Below are 18,763 nucleotides of genomic sequence, written 5' to 3' on the forward strand. Positions count from 1 at the left end.
GGCACCGTGAGGGGGTGACTGGGCCATGAGGGGCCTCCCCAGAGAACGGACTAGGGCCGTGGTCCTGGGAGTGGGCCTGATGCAGGGGAGCCCAGCCCCTCTCCCCGCTCTGGCTCTCCCAGCACCCGTCTGCCCCCCCTTCCACCACAGGATGACGCAGCAAGAGACCCTCGCCAGAGGCCAGCCCTGACCTGGGCTGCTCGGCCCCTGGAACGGTGCGAAACCAGTGTCTTTTTGCCAATTTCCTCGTCTGCGTATTTTGTTCTAGCGGCACCAGGCGGAGCCGGACACCTTCAACAGTCCTTCCGGAGAGCTCCTTGGAGCTCCGTATCTCTTCCTCTGCCCTGAAGAGATGCAGGGGAGGAGGTCAAGGCTTTTGAGGGCAGGTGTTAGAGGTCTTAGAGCCTTTAAATAAGAAGAATTAGAAATTACCCAAATTTTTAAGTTGAGAATCATTTTTATCTCTCTGGATTTAGACTCAAATCTGGACTTGAGAGTGGTGTTGAGTGAAATGATTCGTGCTTTGCATTTTCTCAGGACATCCACTTCCTGTGCACTTGGTAACAGGGTGGATGTAAAAAACACTCACATAACCACGGCCACAAGACCCAGTTGCTTCTCCCGTGGGAACTTATCAATATATCTATAGATACCGCCGTTCGTAATCAATGCAAACTGTCATCCAACTCCATTCTCGTCACATGCTCATCTGTGAAATGTTCGAGCCTGATTTTTATTCCATATTCCTCTTCCAATTTTAATAGTCGGGGCTGGGGAGAGAAAACATCAGAATGGAAATTGCTTCTAGAGAATGTTGCAATCATTGATTTAAGTGAGGACTTCCCAATCTTTGGATTCTTTGAGGTTGCTGATGAGGATGTGAAAAATTCAAAGATACGATCTGTATTTTACATCTCCAAATTTATTACAGAGGTAGCAGCATGTTGATGTGCATGTCTCCTTGTAGATTTCCAGAAATGAATTTCCTGACATTTAGCTCTTACAGAAAATGTATATGCGTTGCCTGTCAAAAGCAGGGTTATTTATAGGTCCTGAGATTCATAGGTTCCAGTAGCTAATCTTCACAGGTATTACTTGATGGGCCGTCATAGACAAGATTTAGTTGATATTTGTCCTTTTTCTAAATCTGCACATTTATTTAAAGTAGTATCCTGGGCTCTGAGCTGAGGGACGGTCTCTAGGCCTAGCCGCCGTGCACCTGGGCTGTTGCCAGACATTGATTGTCGCAAAGATAACAGCCTGGCAGAGGCCACGCAGGGATGGGGAGGGAGAGCACCTCCTGCAAGCTGAAGATGAGCGTGAGGCAGAGGAGGCTGCGGAGTAAACACAGACAAAGCAGACGGAGAGCAGAAGACAGTTCAAGGGAGTCTGTGCCGTGCAGTGCAGAGACAGCAGCCAGGCCTGCCTCTGTCCAGCCTCGCCCGCTGGCAGGGGAGACGGCAGGGGGATGTCCCCTTAGAGCGGCTGGCACACGGGCAAAGGCAAGTGGGAGTTGAGAGCCTGGAGACCACGAGTGGGAGCTGTCGGGCTGAGGGGGAGGTCAGAGCCCTGCATCCCCCACCCAGGGTGCAGTTCTTGTCCCTCGGACGTCGGAGCAAGGGGCTGGGCTGGGTGGCAGCTTGGTAGGATCGTTCTTCCCACCTATTTCTGGCCACCTACTGGCACCGAGGCGAGGCTCTGGGAGACTAAGGGGAATCCACAGGGGGAAGAAACAAGTACCTATGGGACTCAAGAAGACGTCCCTGAGTCAAAGACACGCTGCCACGGGCACCACCCACAGTGAAACCTCTGGGGAGGACTTGGCCAAGAGAGGGGTGGGGACACCAGTAGATGCAGCTCCAGCACCATCAGGGGGGCTCAGCCCAGGGCTTTGGCTTCAGGGCAGGGGTTACACATCCTTGGGGGCTTCAGAATCCCTGCCGGGGCAACCCCAGCTTCCCGATGTTCCCATTTGCACCGAGAACCACAGGAGGAGCTTGTTGCAGTGGGAGTGAGTCCCCCGCACAGGACCTGGACACTCCACACCTCCCCTCGCCCCCTGCCCTTCTACCCCACCCGCCGGTACCCCCCACCCCTAATGCCAGTGCCTCACCAGCACCCGTGCACCACAAGACCCTGGCCGGGCCCCTGCTCTCTATGCTGTCATCTCTGCATGGCTCTGACCCCGCCGGCTTCTGTCCCAAGTGCCCTCTGCAATGGACAGTCCCCTCTTGGGGGCATCTTTCCTTCCTCACCTTCCACTCCGAGTGGTCCCTATACCCCCCTGTGCTGGCAGAAACCTGCTTCTCCCCCAGGCCCTGCCGCACCTGCAGCTGTCCCAGTGGCGGAGGATTCTCTGTCTCTCTCTGCTTTTCCTGTCCACCCGGCCTGGGCTTGGGAGCAGAGTCAGGGCCTGAGATCCTCACTGCCACTCCCAGCCCATTGCCAGCCCGTCTTCCCAGACCCCTCCGTGTTGCTCTTGTCATCAGCTGCTGGCGTTGGGTCCCTGTTGTGACTACAGTGCACTGACAATCCCGCCCCTGCTCCTCGTTCCCGGACGCTCCTGGACCCCGACTCATAGCCCATCTGCCCAGCACCATTATGTCTCGAATCTCGGAGATTCAGCGCTCGGTGGATGGTGACTAACAATCTAGACCCTCGGTTCCTCGAACTCTTCTCCAACGGCTGTGTCCCCTCCCGTGCCGGCCGCAGACTCTGCTTTCCTTCCTTCCACTGCCGGTCACTCCACCCCCACGCGCCCAGCGCCTGCACCCCACGCTCGCGGTGCTGTCCCCCACCTCACAGCTCACTCCTTCCGGGATTTAACTCCAAAATTGTTTGACTTTTCCGGGAACTCCCAGCTGCCGGAGCAGCCAACTCTTCCCTCCGCCTTCCCTTCTCTGACCAGATCAGCTCCCCAGCCAGGAGCTATTATCGCTCCTCGTAAACCTGCCCGATCTCCTGCTGTCCTGTCACTTCACGGGACTCCCTTGGCAAAGCCACGACGCTGGGCAAACCTGGTTTTCTGTCTACGCTCAGCCTGAATCCGTTCAGCTGATTGAGTCTGAAGAAACACACAAAACACGCTGACCGGCCCCCTTTAGAGTCACAGCCGTGACCCTGCGCGGCGGCCTTGACAGCTGCAGCCTGTGGTGTCTGGTCACACTCCCTGCCCCCAAACACCACTACCTCTGCGCCTCTCGTCTTGGACGATGACTTTGCTGCAGCAGCCCTGCCCTGAGAAGGTTACAGCGGAGAATGTGCCACTGACAGACAGCCACTGCGGAGGGACCTTCAGACACACCCTCCCAGCCACCATCTCCCTTCTCAGTCATGACCTTTGCCTTGCGCCAGACCACTCCATGGCACACAAACGTGCAGACAGCACATGTGGGGTGTGTGTGTCTGTGTGTGTGTCTGTGTGCGTTGTGAACACAACTGGAGCAACCAAGGCTCGGGCTCCCCAAAGTGGAGTCGGGAGGTTGGGGGAGGGCTGCACTCACACCTGCTGGAGGCCAAACCCGGAAGGTTCCAACAGGTTTGGACAAACAGCCCAAGTCAGTGTCTGCCGGCTGTCACCATCTCTCAGCGGGAGAACCCTAACTAACTAACCAGTCAGCGTGGGTTTGCGATGTAGGATTTCTGCCCCGCCGGTGAACTGCCTCTGAAAACAACTGTCCATGAAAGTCCCCCCAAAACCCTTTGCTGCGCCTGCCTCACGGGACACCATTCAGGGCTGCCTGGCACAGTGGGCACACAGATTACATTCTGTTTCCAAATAAATGCTGTTTCCCCTGACCTCCCTGTAAAGCGTTTTTATTTTATTTTATTTTTTTTACTTAACTTAGCTGACATCAGAAGTGAGACCCAGGCTGTCTTAGCTGGGACCGGACCAGAGCTCTCCAGAACTGGGGAGGTCCCACGGCAAGAGACTCACACTGCAGACGCCTGGCTCTGGCATCCTCCCGGCCTCCGACCTGTGGTTGAGGTCGACACCTTTGGGAATTTGGGGATGGTTGTGCCGTTTGTGCCGACAAAGGCTTTTGGCTTGTGAAGAGATTTCCTCAGTTTGTTAGTTTTCCTGTTAGTGAGTATTATCCATGCTAATATGTTTAAAAATTATGGGCCCTCCACCTGTATTTATATGGAATGGTGGATCTTAGTGCAATAACAAATGATAGTTTCTTTGATATATCAAAACTAGGCTCTCTCCAAATTAAATTAGAAGCCCTTGGTTATGAAACAGAACAGCCCGCGTGGGGTGCACATTCTAGTTGGCATTTGGAGGCATCCAGATGCCTTCAGGGCTCTAAAATTGCCCCTCCCCGAAACACAGTCTCTGAACTCACAGAGGCTAATAAACGATAAAAGGGAAAGTCCCCCAGGCCTGGGTTTCTTCCCCGACTCTCACGTCCCCTCTGTCGGCTCCTCTTCCTCCACATCCTACGCTTGCCGACCCGCCCTTCTGCTCTTCTGACCCAACACATCCTTGATTCCCTTGTTTCTGCCAAACCTGTGCAAATTCTCCCTTTCAAGGTGCATCCAAATACTGAGGGTGTCTCTTGAACACGTCCTGTGCACCCCGGACAAAAGCCGAACCGGGCTGTAGCCAAAGAGCTCCTGGGGGATACGCAGGACCCTCAGGGACGTGCTGAAGGACGTCACAGGTTACCCAGACTTAGGACCCTTGTCTCCCTCACCTTTGCCAGCGAGTACACGCTCCCTGGAGAAGTCTGGCCCAACCTCGGACGGCAAAAGCAGGTTGGAGCAAGCCTCTGACAGACGCCAACGTAACATGCCTCCCAGTAGGAAAAAGCCCCCCAAAGAGTGTAAACTTTGCACAGAGACATTCCCTTAGCTTCCTCCAAACCAGGGGATTTTAACAAGATTGTACCCAAATGGAAGGTGAGGTAGTACATGATGATTACAATAAATACTGGAAATAGTCATCAAGGAAAACTGTAGACTCTCCTTAGATGCCAAATGTACCGAAGTGGGTTTTCATTCTATGTTCATAAATGGCTTAGAGGAAGATTTTGCAATTCCAGTCAAACAGGCTTAACTTAATTGGGAATCACTGTCCATCTGTGATTTGGTTAATCTGGCCAACCGGTTAGCCTGACAATGTCTAAGAGCAGTAAAGCAAGGGCGGAGAAAATGATGAATCTACAACTTCAACAACTTTCTATCCCTCATAACACAACGAGTTAGTCTAACACCGTAAAACCCAGTCTAACGGGGTCTGCCACTGCTGCAAAAAGCCTGGACATTGGCAGAAAACATATAGAATTAAAATGCGCTACGCGACTCCTAAATAAACCATCTTCTGTGTCTTATGGACGGTGCTCCAGGAAACACAGGAGATCTTTGCCGTCTTGACCCTTAGTCATTTGGGAGGAACGTCTGTCTCCGACGATCGGAGAGGAGGTTCTCGCCGTCCTTAGCGACACCATGGCAACCCTCCCACCGGCTGCCGCCGCTTCCTCGGAGAACTGGAAAAATTCAAACAGTGGGAGTTTCTAATACGCTTTTAGCAGTTTCCAAACCTCTACGCTGGCTTTTTCAGTCAGGTCTGGGACAGCCTCTCTCCTTTAATAGTTCCCTCGGCCCAGTTCACCTCCTTGGAAGGGGCTTCTTAGGAAAACCCCTGCTGCCGTTCCTCTTCCCAAAAGGGGTGGATACTTCTTGAAATTCACTTATTCTTGAAATAGCTACAACTGACAACAGCAAAAATTCTTCGACGACATTGCCCATTTGTCCCCTTAACCTAAATTACAAAAATGCTGAGAGTTTAGCTCTTTTAAACGAGGTTCCTGAGGAACTTGGGGCTAAATCCATACTAGACATTGCATGGACTCATTTGGTTCCCCAATAAAGATTCGATTGACCCAAACAAGCCCCCTCCTAATGGTGGGCAGCGCCCGGATCCTGAAGCTCCTTCATGGATTAAACCAATTATAACATGAGGTAGAGCTGAGACTCTCCCAGCGCCTTGCACCAGCCTCTGCAACGCCCCCGGCCATCCCGTGGGGAAATCCGTGGTGACGATGGAGATGTGTCTTTGACAGCTCAGGGCTCTTAAAACTGAACAAACCAGACCCCTGAACGGGGAAGAGAATGTAGCCACCTGTCAACTGAAAGAAGCACATCTAAGTCCTCCTGCCTTAGGGCACCCCGATTGTCAGCTTCCCTTCTTCCTTTCTGTGCATGAAAGAGAGGGAAGTGTGTTGGGGGTCATCACCCCAAAACACGGAGCTCAGCACAGACCCCTGGGCTATCAGAGTTAACAGTTAGATCCGGTCGCTGAGGGATGCCTACCCGGCCTGCGAGCTGCACCGGCCACGTGGCTGTGACACGTTTCCAGAGGGACAGCCACGGCCCTCCTCCCACCGCCCACCTCCTCCTGCCACGGAAGCTCCACGCAGCATCTTTTCCCGAAGCAAGCGCATGGCTCACCAGATCTCGCTGTGGGCATCTCACACTGCTCCTTCCTGGGCAATAGTCTTAGCCCAGAACCCTACTTGCCCTACACAATGACAAGGAGCCTTGTGGCCGTCCAAGTCCCCCTGACCAGCTCTGACACCTGGAGTTGGCTGACGACAATACCAGATCAAAGGCCTAGTCCGTGGGTTGCTGAAGCCACACCCGCAGTAGGCAGTGGAGGGGAGTGACGCGGGTGTGCCACCACTGCTCTCGGGGACAGTGCAGCAGCCTGGCACCGACGGCTACTGACCCAGCAAGCGGATCTCTGTGCCTAAGGATTTTCAACCTCTGGAGGGAACCAAATGGAAAATGGAACTTCTGTCACTAATGTATTGAATTCAGTTCTACTTTTGTCTGCCTTGGCTGTGATCAGAATTTCTGGGCACTCAAAATTGGCATCTGAGGAGGCTAAAGAAACAGCTTGGCTTATTGGGCAGCGAAATCAGCTGCCTTGAATTCCACTGAGGTTGAAAACCTTGTATCTATTATTTTCCAAAGGAGGATTTAAATGATGTTAGAGATGCTTGGCTTTGATCACCACAGAAAGAACAATCTTATTGCGCTGCTAATGGTTGCATTTTTTTTTTTTTTTTTTGCCCAACCCAGGAAAGACCATTCAGAAAGTTCTAGGTTATCTTGACCTGCCTAATGGACGCTTTGAGATCTGGCAAATGGATTTCATCCTGCTGTCTCCCTCTCAAGGTTATAAACATGTTCCTGTCACGACGTGTGTGTTCCCACTGGGTAGCAGCGTCCCCGTGCCGACACGCCACCACCCAGCTGCTGCAGAGCCTGCTTCCCGACCCGCCGTCGGTTCCCAAGGCCCGCGGCCCTGAGCCCTCACTTGGGGTGGGACCTCCCTGCCTTCAAGCCTGGACTCGAGGTTCACCTTGGCAATGACCCCACAAGGGCTCGTCTTCACCACTTACAGGTCAGACAACCAAGGTTCAGAGAGATTAAGTTCAGTCCCTCAGGGGACGGGACCGTTCTTAGGTCCATGTCCTGCTGTGCCGTCCCCAGGGCCAGGTTCCCCCTTGTGCAGTGTGACCTTCCTAAGCGTGGGCCACAACCTCACAGGGAAGGGACCGACGTTCCCTGAGCAGCTGGCCTGGCAGGAATGTGCACTGCGTCCCTCTGACACCCACAACGCGTCCACTGCCTTGGGGCTGTCCTCTCCACTTACCGGGTCAGCGCTTGTGGGCGCCAGCCAGGTCCCCTCCACGCCACGGTGGGCTCGCGGCCGCCCTCCTTTGCCTTCGACCACAGACCTCAGCACGGGCCTGGAGAACTCAGGTCTGTGCCCCCGTCCCACCGGGAGGGCTTGTCCCAAGCGCTCGGGGTCATCACTGTGCCAGATTGTGCGTGTGAGCGCCAAGGCCACCCACAGCCACCCAGGAAGAGGAACCTTGCCAGAGCACCTGTCCCCAGGTGTGTTCAGGTAGCAACGAAACTAGCCAACACAGCGCGTGCTGTGCGCTCCGCTTTCCCTTAGGTTCAGGTAATCATCTATCGGCACCTCAGCACCCAAACATCAGGGGGTCCCTAAAGGGCTACCACAGAAGTCGAGGGGGGACGGAAGTAGCCACATTCAGGACGGCGGCCGAGGTCCTCTCCGTCCAGCACAGGCTGGTGCTCTCGCCCGGGCACCGCAGCCTCCCCGCTCAGGAGGGGCACGGTCGCTCAGTTTGCGTATTTTCCACTTGAAATTCAAGAAGTTCAGTCTTGTGCTATAAATACATCCCACATCTGGCTGTGGAGAGGATTTTGAGCTTATTTCTCTCAAGATAAATAGCAGCAGCCTCCTTGTGGCCTTGCACTGTCTAAAATACACCAGGGGCTTTTTGCCATTTGAGGGTGAATTGATGCAGGAACAAAGAGGGAACTGAGTGAAACGGAGCAGACGCAGGAGAGCCCATGCACGGGGCTAGGGGAGCAGCAAACACGGAGGGACGGGGCCCAGGAGGCGTCACCCACGCCGAGCCCAGAGCCAGGAATCCAGGGAGGGTCAGAGGCCAGGCAGTGGCAGTCTGGGGACAGCTGCCAGCAGGGTGAGGCAGGGCCGGACACCGCGGTCAGTCCGGAGTCCCTGCATATCCCGACGCACGTGTCCTTGCCTGCAGCGCCGACTGCATACTGCGGTTCCCCTCTGGCTTTGCAGGCCTATCGATTATTCCTCTTCCTCCAAAGCGCCACAGCCACTGTTAGGAGCCACCTCCCGCAAAGCGTCAGCGGGCAGCAGGGGCTGGCGGTCTTCCAAGGCACCGTGGTGGCAGGCTGGCTGTCCCGCCAAGGGACGCATTTGCAGCCTCGGTGCTGGGTGCAGTGCGGGAGGAGGCCCCTTCTGGGTGGTTCCTCCCCTGCACAGGCTGCCGAACGCACGTCCTTCTCCGGTAGACCTCAGGCTGAGCCCTGCAAGGCTGTCATCTGAAGGATTAAAAATGCCAACTCCAATCCTGCAGGGTACAAAAGTGCAAGACGAACAGCTCTCTGGTCTGGAATCTGGAAGAGCCCCCGGCTGTTCTGCCGCCCATCCTAGCGTTAACCCAGCGCCGGCAGCCGCGTGCGGGGCTGTGTCGGCCACCTGCACGGCCCAGGTGCAGAGGTCGGGCCCGGGGGGGCAGCTGCCTCTCTGAGGGGCACTTTCCCTCCCTGTCAAGGACAGAGAAGGACAGATAAACCTGCTCCACACGGTGACTGAAAGATAAACATAATTGCGAATGTGAATGTCTCATGAATGGAAGCAAGCTGAGTAACCAAGGTGTTGCTAATGCCGCACGTTGGGGCGTAGAGTCTGCTGTCGGAATCAGACAGTCCCTGCATAGGTGCATTGCTTTAAAAGCTGGTCTTGGCTCCGTCCACACGTCTTTAGTTTAATTTTTCCCACAGCCTGAACGTTGCCCACCCGTGTGATGGTGCTGAACGTCTATGTTTGAAGAATGCTCTCCGAAACCAAGAGGTGGATGTTCTTTGGATGAGACTGTTCTGAGCTGAGGCACAAAGACACAGATAAAACAATGAGAATCATCCTCCTGGGTCCCGGAGTTTGTGATCTTGGGGGTTCCACCTGTACCGTTACCCACACATTGCTGGGGGCCCCTTGGTTCAAGAGCACCTCACTGTCACCTGAGGTCTCTGCCTCACCCCAACACCACGCAGCGGGGCTGCACCCCTGGACAGCAAGCACCCCAGACCTGTGAGGATGAGCACCATGTACCCCAACTCCTCCTCACCCCGGGTCTTTGGCACATTTCTGCTTATGCCCATATCAGATCGTTCCATGCATAAAACAAGTTACTTACTGGAGACCTCTATTGCTATTTTTTTTAAAAAAACCTAAGCCTTTTTATGTGTTTATTTTTTTAAAAATCCACAATTAAGTCGAAATTTTGGAAAATACAAGAAATAGCTTTAAAGAACCATGTGCAATCCCGTCACCCAGAGATAACTACTGTCAGCATTTCAGAGCACACCTCTTTCCCTGAGCATATAACTATCTTCTACATGTGCTTGGATAGACTTGTATTGTGTTTACTGCTTCATAAAATCCATTTGTATTTTAAAACATCCCAGGCTTTTTTCCAATTTGTTAAATATTCTCCATGACGTTATTTTAGTGTTGCTGAGCATTTCTGCTAAAAGAGCCGTCTCTACCACTCTCCAGTTCTTCTCTTTTTAAATTTCTCCTTATAGCAGGCATTGCCGTCTGCCCTCGTGTGATGTATTTGGTGATTTCTTGTCTGTTTCCTCCTCTACATTAGAGGCTCCAAGAGGAAGGGGCCGCACCAGTGTTTTCACTGCTGTGTTCAAAGGACACAGAGTAGTAAGTGGTACCTGGCAGACGGTCAACAAATACCTGCTGGATGAAGAAACGGATTTCACCGTCTTCCGCTGGGGGGCACTTTAAGTGACCGTGTGGTAAACTGCATTGTACATAAATCTCTGTGTGTATTTTTAGAGCAAATCTTCACTGCAGTGTTTCCAGGTCAAAAGGTGTGGACACGTGTACGGCTTTTCATAAAAACCGACAAATTATCACCCAGAAATGCTGCACCGACTTGTATTCCTACCACCAATGTCTGGGAGAACGGCATTGATTTTCCCACTTCTTCCAGAATACTCGTCTGAATTTATTTTCATATCTGTCAGTTTGATAGGCACAAACAGCATATAACTTTTCACCGGAATTATGATTCTAACGAATTAGAATATTTTCACATATTTATGGATCATTTGTATTGCCATTTGCCTGTTCATTCTCTTTGCGTTATTTTTTCTTGTTTCTTTGTTAGATTTCTTTATATTTTAAGGACACTGATCTGTCGCCTGTAGCAGATATTTTTCATCTGCCACCGGTCATTTAATTTGGTCGGGACGTTTCTGATGTATAAAATTATTACATTTGTGTATAGTCAAATTGTCCCTCTCTTTATGACTTCCGGCATTTTAGGCACAAAACATTGTCCCAACTTCTAATCGAAGCCAGCTGTGACAGCAGGGCTCTCTTTAAATGAGGGGTTCCTCCACGAATTTAGGGTCCTGAGAGGCCCCGCGGAAGTGGGGAGCCGTCCATCCCTCTCGGAATGGAGGAAGTCCGGCCTCGTTACAGGACAAGACACTCGCGCTTCCCTCCAGGCGCATTCGGTGGGTGCTGGGTGGGCGCTGGGTCTCGGGAGCCAACCGGCAGTGAAGCATTAAGCAGGGAGAGCATCTCAGAACAGAGAAGGCCATTCTGTCCTGCACACCTGTCCTCTTAAAATTTATCTTAATCTCACATTCCTGATGTTTTGCCATCTGTCGATGTGCCTTCCCTCCCTGGAAATAAGTCCGGGGCTTGAATTAATTTCTTGCTACATTTGCCTTGTCTGTTCATTTATTCCATATGTTCATCACCTCCAGCGCGGCCCAGCCCGCTGCACCCACCGGCGCCCGCACAGCCCTCCGGCCTCCATCCCGTCACCCTGGCCCACAAAATATGCTTTATTGTCCTTATTAATCCCTCTACTGGTATCACCGAAACTCTATTATTTTTCAAGAAAATTACAGCAAGTTTTAAAAGCCTCGTTATTTCACACAGGTGAAATAAAAAGAGATGTCCTCCAACGGACCGTGTCTCCCCACGTTTATATCGTAGCCGGGTCTCACTCCGGTAAGATCTGGCAATTTCCGGAGCCTGAATGTGTAATTTGACGCAGAGTAGATGGGACCGCTGGGGGGGAGGCAGAGGGACCAAAAGGCAGAGGGTCAGAGGGTCTTGACAGAACGCATGTGACGTAGGGGCCAGACTCCACTCGCCGGCTCCCGTTCTCCCTCCAGAGAGAGCCGAGCCCGGGCTGATCCCGTCGGCTTTGGCGGGGGTCGTCCCTGGACATCAGGGGGAGACTCCGGCGTGTGGCTCGAGCCCCCTGCAGAGGGAGGAGAGTGCAGAGTCCCTGCTCCTCACCACACGGCCTCTCTCGCCTAACCCTTTCAAATGTTTCCCCAGAACTGCTTCAGTGTCCGGGGTCTTTTATTTAAACCAGTGGCTCCGAGCACTGGTGAGCAGTGGGCAGCGCGTGCCAGGCTGGTTCAAGCGCGTCGCAGACGTGTTCCCTGGCACGAGGCTTTGCTGACGGCTCCGGGATTTGGGAGGCGTAGACTCCAGTTTCCCGATTTTGTGTCACAGGAAACAAGCAACATCAGCTCAGTCAGGACATGGGGGCTACGACCTAACTCTCTAAAATTTAAGTTATGAAGACGTATCATCAGATTTCCTTGCTTTGTTTAGCTTCTTGCACGGCTTTTGGAGTGAGTTCTAGGGGCCAACCCTGCTGGCCAGCCACGTCCACAAGCCATGTGGGCAGAGGCCACAGCTTCACCTGTGTCTTCAACATCGAGTGGACAACCAGGAGGCCGCTGGCGACGCTGACACGGGGCGAGGGGTCTGGGGCAGGGACAGTTTGCAGTCATGCAGACACTTTGCAGTGGGAGCTAAGGTCAGATGGTGGAGACAGACCGTGGGGTGCAGTGCGGCAAAGCCGGGGCAGCCCGAGCACAAGGGGAGGGAAGCCAGCCGGCGTCCGGAGACAGAGGGAGGAGCAGCAGCCCGTCCCCCCGGCCGTGTGGTGCAGGACGGCACGTCTTCCACTCCAGCCAGGTGGCAGCCTTGGGAGGAGCCCCTCAGGGTCAGGGACGGCCTCCGAGACCCCTTCCCAGCACGGGGGTCTGTCCCCACGGCATCCTGCTGCCACTGCCAGGGTCCTGGGCCTGGACTCGCAGAGGCGTGAAGTCCAGGGCGGCTGCTGGGGTCGCCCCGGGAGGGGCTCGGGTTAGCTCCAGCCCAGCCGCTGCACCACGCGTGGCAGTGCCTGCCCTGCGCCCGAGCCAGCGGGACGATCCCACAAGACTTCGGGGTAAAGTGCAGGGAAAAACGCAAGGGCTTGGCAAACCTCCGTCCCGTTTCCCTTCTCTCCCGCTCTCTCCCCCCGGAGGGGCCTCCGTTTTCTCACGTCCGCAACACAGCCTGGGCCAAGAGCTCGCCAAGGTCCTGGCAGTCTCTACCCCTCCCGGACGTCAGAGTCCCCTTCCCACCCTCTGCTTCCGCTCTAGCCATTTCTCCGTCTGCGTTTGCCAGGACGTAGGAAAGAGGAGTTTTCCGAACGCTCAGCTGCTGCCCTGTCCTCTGAACAGTCGAAGTCCGTCTTCCCCTTGGGGAGGTGTCCCTGTGCTCAGCACACTCACTTTGTCCGCAGCCGGTCACTGTGGCTCACTCTGCACAGCGCTGGGGGGTCCATGAGCTGAAAAGACGCGGTGACTTCCTGGGTGTCACCGTCTACCAGTGCTGAGGGTCCGAAGTTTCTCCCCAACATTTTTACGCTTCTTCCTTAATTATAAAACCTCAAATTCTCAGCTGTGCATATAGCCACCAAAACTAAGATTAGAGTCCCTGCTTCCTTTGTAGCTGAGAGTGGCCACAGGAATAAGCTCTGATCGAACAGGCATGAGCAGAAGGGTGGGGTTCGAATCCCGGAAGGCGCCTTCTCAAAGGAGAAGGCGTCCACAATTCAGCCCCCTTCCTACTTCCTGCTGGCTGGACATGAATACGATGGCAGGAGCTCCAGCAGCCTTCTTTGAGCATGAGCTGTATTTGAGGGGGGATGTCAGAGCACTGAAATTGAGGGAACCAGCGTCCCTGATGTTTGTGGAGCTGTCACACCAGCCCTAGACTGCTTATCTCCGAACATACTTTATTTGAGGTAAAAATAAAACCCTGTCTTATTTAAGACCTAGTTATTTTCAGTGTTCTGTTACTCACACAGCTGAAATCATCCCAAATAGTGTGGAGAGACAGAAAATAATCATATCATTATAACTTGAAATAAGTGATCTGACGGAAACGAACGTCGTGCCGTGACACAGACGTGCCGGGTTGTCGGGGGAGACTTCATGGGATGAGATCTGAGAGCGGAAAGGCCATGCGGTCACGATGACAGAGGGACGGCACGTTTAGCACGAGCACACGTGGGTCCCGGTGCAGACCACAGCTTTCGGGACTGCTGTTAACAAGCACAGTCATGTGCCCTCCTGGGTGCAGGAACCTTGCAGGAGGTGACAACCAGCTTGGCCTTGCGCACCCTTTGGAGGATGTTCACTTGGCCCCAGAGCCCACTCGTGGGAAGGGCAGGGGTGAGGCGGCCTGGGGACGGTGGAGCCCAGCGTGGACGCCCTCTCTTCTCTGTTTCCTCGGAGCTCAGTTTCCTTCTCTCAAGTCAGCTCCGAAATTTAAATCTTCATAACCAGCAAGAACAGCTTCTCTCTCTGTCCAGATTGAAAAAAACCCCAGAACGGTGTGTGGATTATATCTCAATTTTTAACAAGTCCCCAAAGAGTGTTCTGAATAGCATCCTTCTTGGGGGGGCCCTCTGGGTGGGGGAGCCAGGACACGAGGAGCAGGGGAGGCCCCGACGTGGCGGGTCAGGGCCACCTGCAGGTGCACAGAGGGGAGGGGTGTAGTGGGCAGGAGGTGCCAGCAGCCCCCGAGCCGCCAGGCCAGGCTGTCTTCAGAGCCCCCCGCGTGGTCTCCTGTGGCCCCAGCCCACACTGTGCCCTAGAGGAGGTTCCATAGAGACTCAGACTCAGGGCTCGGGAGTCCGAGCTGCCCAAGCCCGCGTCTGTGTTCTGACATCCACCAGCCACGGGAGCTGGATGAGACCGGGCCATGCATGCAAACACACGGCCCATTCACGGCACATGGTAAATGGTTAACAAATGTTGGGATTTTTATTAACAACCTCAGAAATAGGTCTTTTTCAACATCATTTTACAAAAAAGATAAGTGGAGCTCAGAGAAGTCCCACAGCCGGCACGTTGCTGAGAGGGGTTTGAGCCCTGCTCTCCCCAGTTTCAAACCCACTCAACAGCCCCCTGTCCCCCGGGCTCCCCCTGAAGCTGTGTGGGTGTGACAAGTGCTGAGCTTTTTGTCACATCCTTCTCCAGCACCTTAATTAGAGCTCTTCCTGCTCATCTTTCCCTAACTTTTTAATTCAAGGGTCATTCATAGCTCTTCAACAATAGAAATGCAACACTTTTTCCAAAGTGAACAATAATTATCCAACTTACTGTTTAATTAAATAAACTAAACTTACAGAGACCTTGCGGTCCACATTAACCCAGAGATTAGCTATTTGACAATTTCTGGAGCACCTTCTGTGACGGGGCAGGCTCTGTGCAGGCTCAAGTGAAATATGAGGGACAATGTAACCCACCGGCTTCTCTGCACCAGCACCTCGTAGCAACAATTCTGTTTGGTTTTTACCTGTGTGACTTTGGGCCAGTCACAGAGCTTCAAATCCCTGGTTTCCTCATTTGTGAAAAGGAAAACAGAAAGTACCTGTCTACCCACATTAGTCAGGACAGGTGACTATTAAAACAAACCCCCTAATTTTAGCAGCTCAGTGCTGTTAAGGTTTATTTCTCACCAGGGCCAGAAATTAACTGAGGCAAGTAGGTGCCCTGGGCAGTGTTAAGTAGAGGTCATCCTGCCCTTGCAGGTCCCAAGAGGGCTCCTGCTTGCACTGTGCACCCACATGCCGCCCTCATCCCCAGCCCCTGCTGTTTCTCACCTCACAGAAGCACATGGGTCAGCAGGGCTGCCACTCAGGGTCCCAGGATCCTTCCATCTTGTGGCTCCTCCTGTCCTACTCCGAAGGTGCTCCGGCCAGACAGCACATGGATGGAGAAGGCAGCCGGGAGCTCTGCAGGTCCAGGCCTGGAAGAGGCCCCTGGCCCCTGCTCACCTCCCTTGACCAGAGCCCCATCTTTCAGCCAGAGGGGGCTGGAAATGTGAGTCCCGCTGTGCACCTAGGAAGGAGAGAGGAGCGTGGATGTTGGTGAGTCTTGTGGCCTCTAACATGTGCCCTTTTTCACAAGGTTGTACGGGAATGCTCCAGATAAAGTGTGGAAGGATTTTTGAGACTCTATAGCATGTGCCATGCAGATGCTGCTACCGTGGTTAACCGTTGTCCCCTGGACGTGGACCAGAATGGACCGAGAGCTGTGGGAGAGACCGGTGATAACCGGGGAGCACACGGGGTGGGGCAGGCAGAGATCCAGCCAGGCTCTCCAAGGGGTGGGCAGAAGGGCAGCCGGCGGCTGAGAGGTGGAGGGTGTGTCCACTCCAGGGGGCACGGTGGTGACAAAAGCTGGATGCACATGACCCAGAATCGGGGCTCTGAGCTGGAGCACATGGCTTGATGACTCGTGGGGTGTCTAACCCGACTCCCACCCCATGTTCTCCCCCAGCCGAGACCTCGGGGCCATTTGGTTTGTGTTTCCTGACTATGTCCTCCTGCCAGGCAGGAAGCCTCCGGAAGACTGAAGGAGGGAAACAGCCACAGGAGCCAAGCCAGAGCCTCAGGGGCCCTCAGAGGGGTGGGGGGCAACACCGGGGCAGCACTGCCCTGTAGTCATTGTTGTCCTTGTTGTCATTGTCATTGTTATTGTTGTGTGCTCTGTCACTAGTGGCAGCATGACACTGAGGCAGCAAATGCAAGATGCAATTTGCACAGACTCTGCTTCCAGGCACCCTGGGGCCTCAGCTGCCACGTGTGGCCAGGGACAGACGCGGTGGTCAGGTCTGGCTGCCCACGGCCCTCTGCTGGGACCAGCTCCTCTAGGGTGGGCACTGGGTCTGACATGCTGCACGAGGACCCGGGGGTGTGCCGGCCGCTGCCAGTGCGCTCCAGGGTGCTGCAGCAATAATGTAGCCCCAGGGGCCCAGTCCTGCCCCACCTGTGGGCCCGTTTCTCCCCAGGTGGGGGTTTGAGATTCAGCTTCTGTGTGTGGTCACCTTCGCGAGTCCTGAGCCTCACCGTGTCCTCTTGGGGCACATGGCGTCCCAGTCCCAGGGTGGCTAGTGGCACCGTCTGCCTGCTGACCTCAGGCGTCTAGAGTGTCTCTCTGCTGTCTCTGGCCTTCTGTCCTTTCGCTGGGACTCCCCAAACCCACGCGGCTGCCTCGTCGGCTTGGTGTTGCCCCAGAAGCTCCGGCCGCCCTGAAGAGCTGTCCCCACCCGGCCTCCCGCAGCGCAGTGACAGCGGGAGGGCCAGCTGGTGTCAGACGGTGTCCGGATGCATTCAGCAGCCTTCGGCCACTTTATACCCTGGCTTCCTAAAAATGTGTGATGAGTTCCTATGCTTCCTGACACAGTTTGCAAATCTGAGAAAAATGAAAAGTCTCACAAAGTTTCCTGATTCCGCAGGCCCGCGGGAAGCAGCCTGCATGCGCGGTGTTCACGAGGTGGAGTTCTGCCCACTGCTGCCACTGGCGGGGCTTAAACTGCATATAAATTAACATGCTGAAATGAGGGTAAATACAAAATAATAAGTAGTAAGATTTATTCTCTGTAACTGTTCAGAAAATATTTTAATTTAGAATTTTCCTCCATTAAACCTTGCTTTTAAGGCATTACATCTGAAATTAATATACTATAGTCTCTCTCCCCCAACCCAGTTGTTTTTCTGTCTTTTCTTACTGAAATAAAATTTCCAACAAACCCAGCTTCCCCGGTACATTTCTCTGGGTTTTCTGGCCAAGTGACTTCTCTCTGGGGGCTGCGGTTAGTTTAACCTTGAGCGGGTGCGTGCGGAGGGCGTCCCTCCCTCGGGGGGACGAACAGCAAGAGCAACCTGGCTGCTGAACTGGGGACAGGCCACAGCAGGCGTCCCCGGGGAAGCCGAAAGCAGGAACGTGACACAAACCAGGAGCAGAGGCCCTGGCCGTGGCCTGACCCTCACCTGGGCCGGGTTCTCCAGAATTGCTGCAGACACCCACACGGACAGGGCCTCTCCTACCCTGACAGGCACGGCTGAAGTGAGGTGGCCTCTGTGATTGTCCCCAAGCACAGACTGCCCGAGGCTTCTGTTCAAATCACAGCAGCTGCCAAAGGCCCCTCTCCTGGCCAACAGGTGGCCGACTCTCCTTTCTCACTAAAGCTCCAACCTGGCTCCACGGCTGCTGCCTCCCGGCTGAGGTTCACCGATGCGCCAACCACCCACCCTGCTTCCCAAAGGAGCCAGTGCAGAGTGACCTCTGACCTTCCCGAGTGATCAGCGCAGCCCGCCCCTGCCCCCTCCTGACGAGACGCGCAAGGTCCCCCGTGTGCCCTTCCCCCCACCCGGCAGCCACACGCTGCGGGTCGCCTGGTGGGCTGGGCTGCAGGTGTCGGCCGCAGCCACGGCTTTCCCCGTGTCCTCAGCTCTCCTGCCCCGGGACAGTGCTGCACCCCGGGGGCTGCTGGAAACGGGGGGCAGCTCCACTGTTGCAGTAAGTGGGACACGTTGGCAGGGATGGGGCAGCGGCGGGACGTGATGGCCTCGTGCATTTCAGGCCTGGACCAGCAGCCCTGCTGAGAAGCGCCTGTCCTGGGAACCCCACAGACCCAGGCGTGTGGCCAGACCTCAAGCCCTGTGGCCACCAAGAACGACTGTCCTTGTCCCCAGACATCTGGATGGAAACTTCCTCCCACCTGAGAGTTCTGCAGGGCCCTGGGCTCCCCAACCTCGCGCTTCAGTGTCTGTCTCCAGAGAGGGGCGCGTGAGCATGAGCCTCTGAGTCTTCTCAGCATGTGGCAGCCCACACGGCGTGCCCCAGGGAGCCAGGCTGTGGGGCGCCGGGGGGGACAGGCAGGGCTGTCATCAGGGCCGTGACAGAGCTGCACGGGGGGAGGGGAGCACAGCTGTGCCAGGGAGCCCATCAGGGGAGGCTTCCCCAGGGAGCAGGGACTTGAGCTGGAGTTGCCAGGGCA

The sequence above is a fragment of the Lemur catta genome, chromosome 4, assembly GCF_020740605.2.
Source record: "Lemur catta isolate mLemCat1 chromosome 4, mLemCat1.pri, whole genome shotgun sequence".
Classification (NCBI taxonomy): Eukaryota; Metazoa; Chordata; class Mammalia; order Primates; family Lemuridae; genus Lemur; species Lemur catta.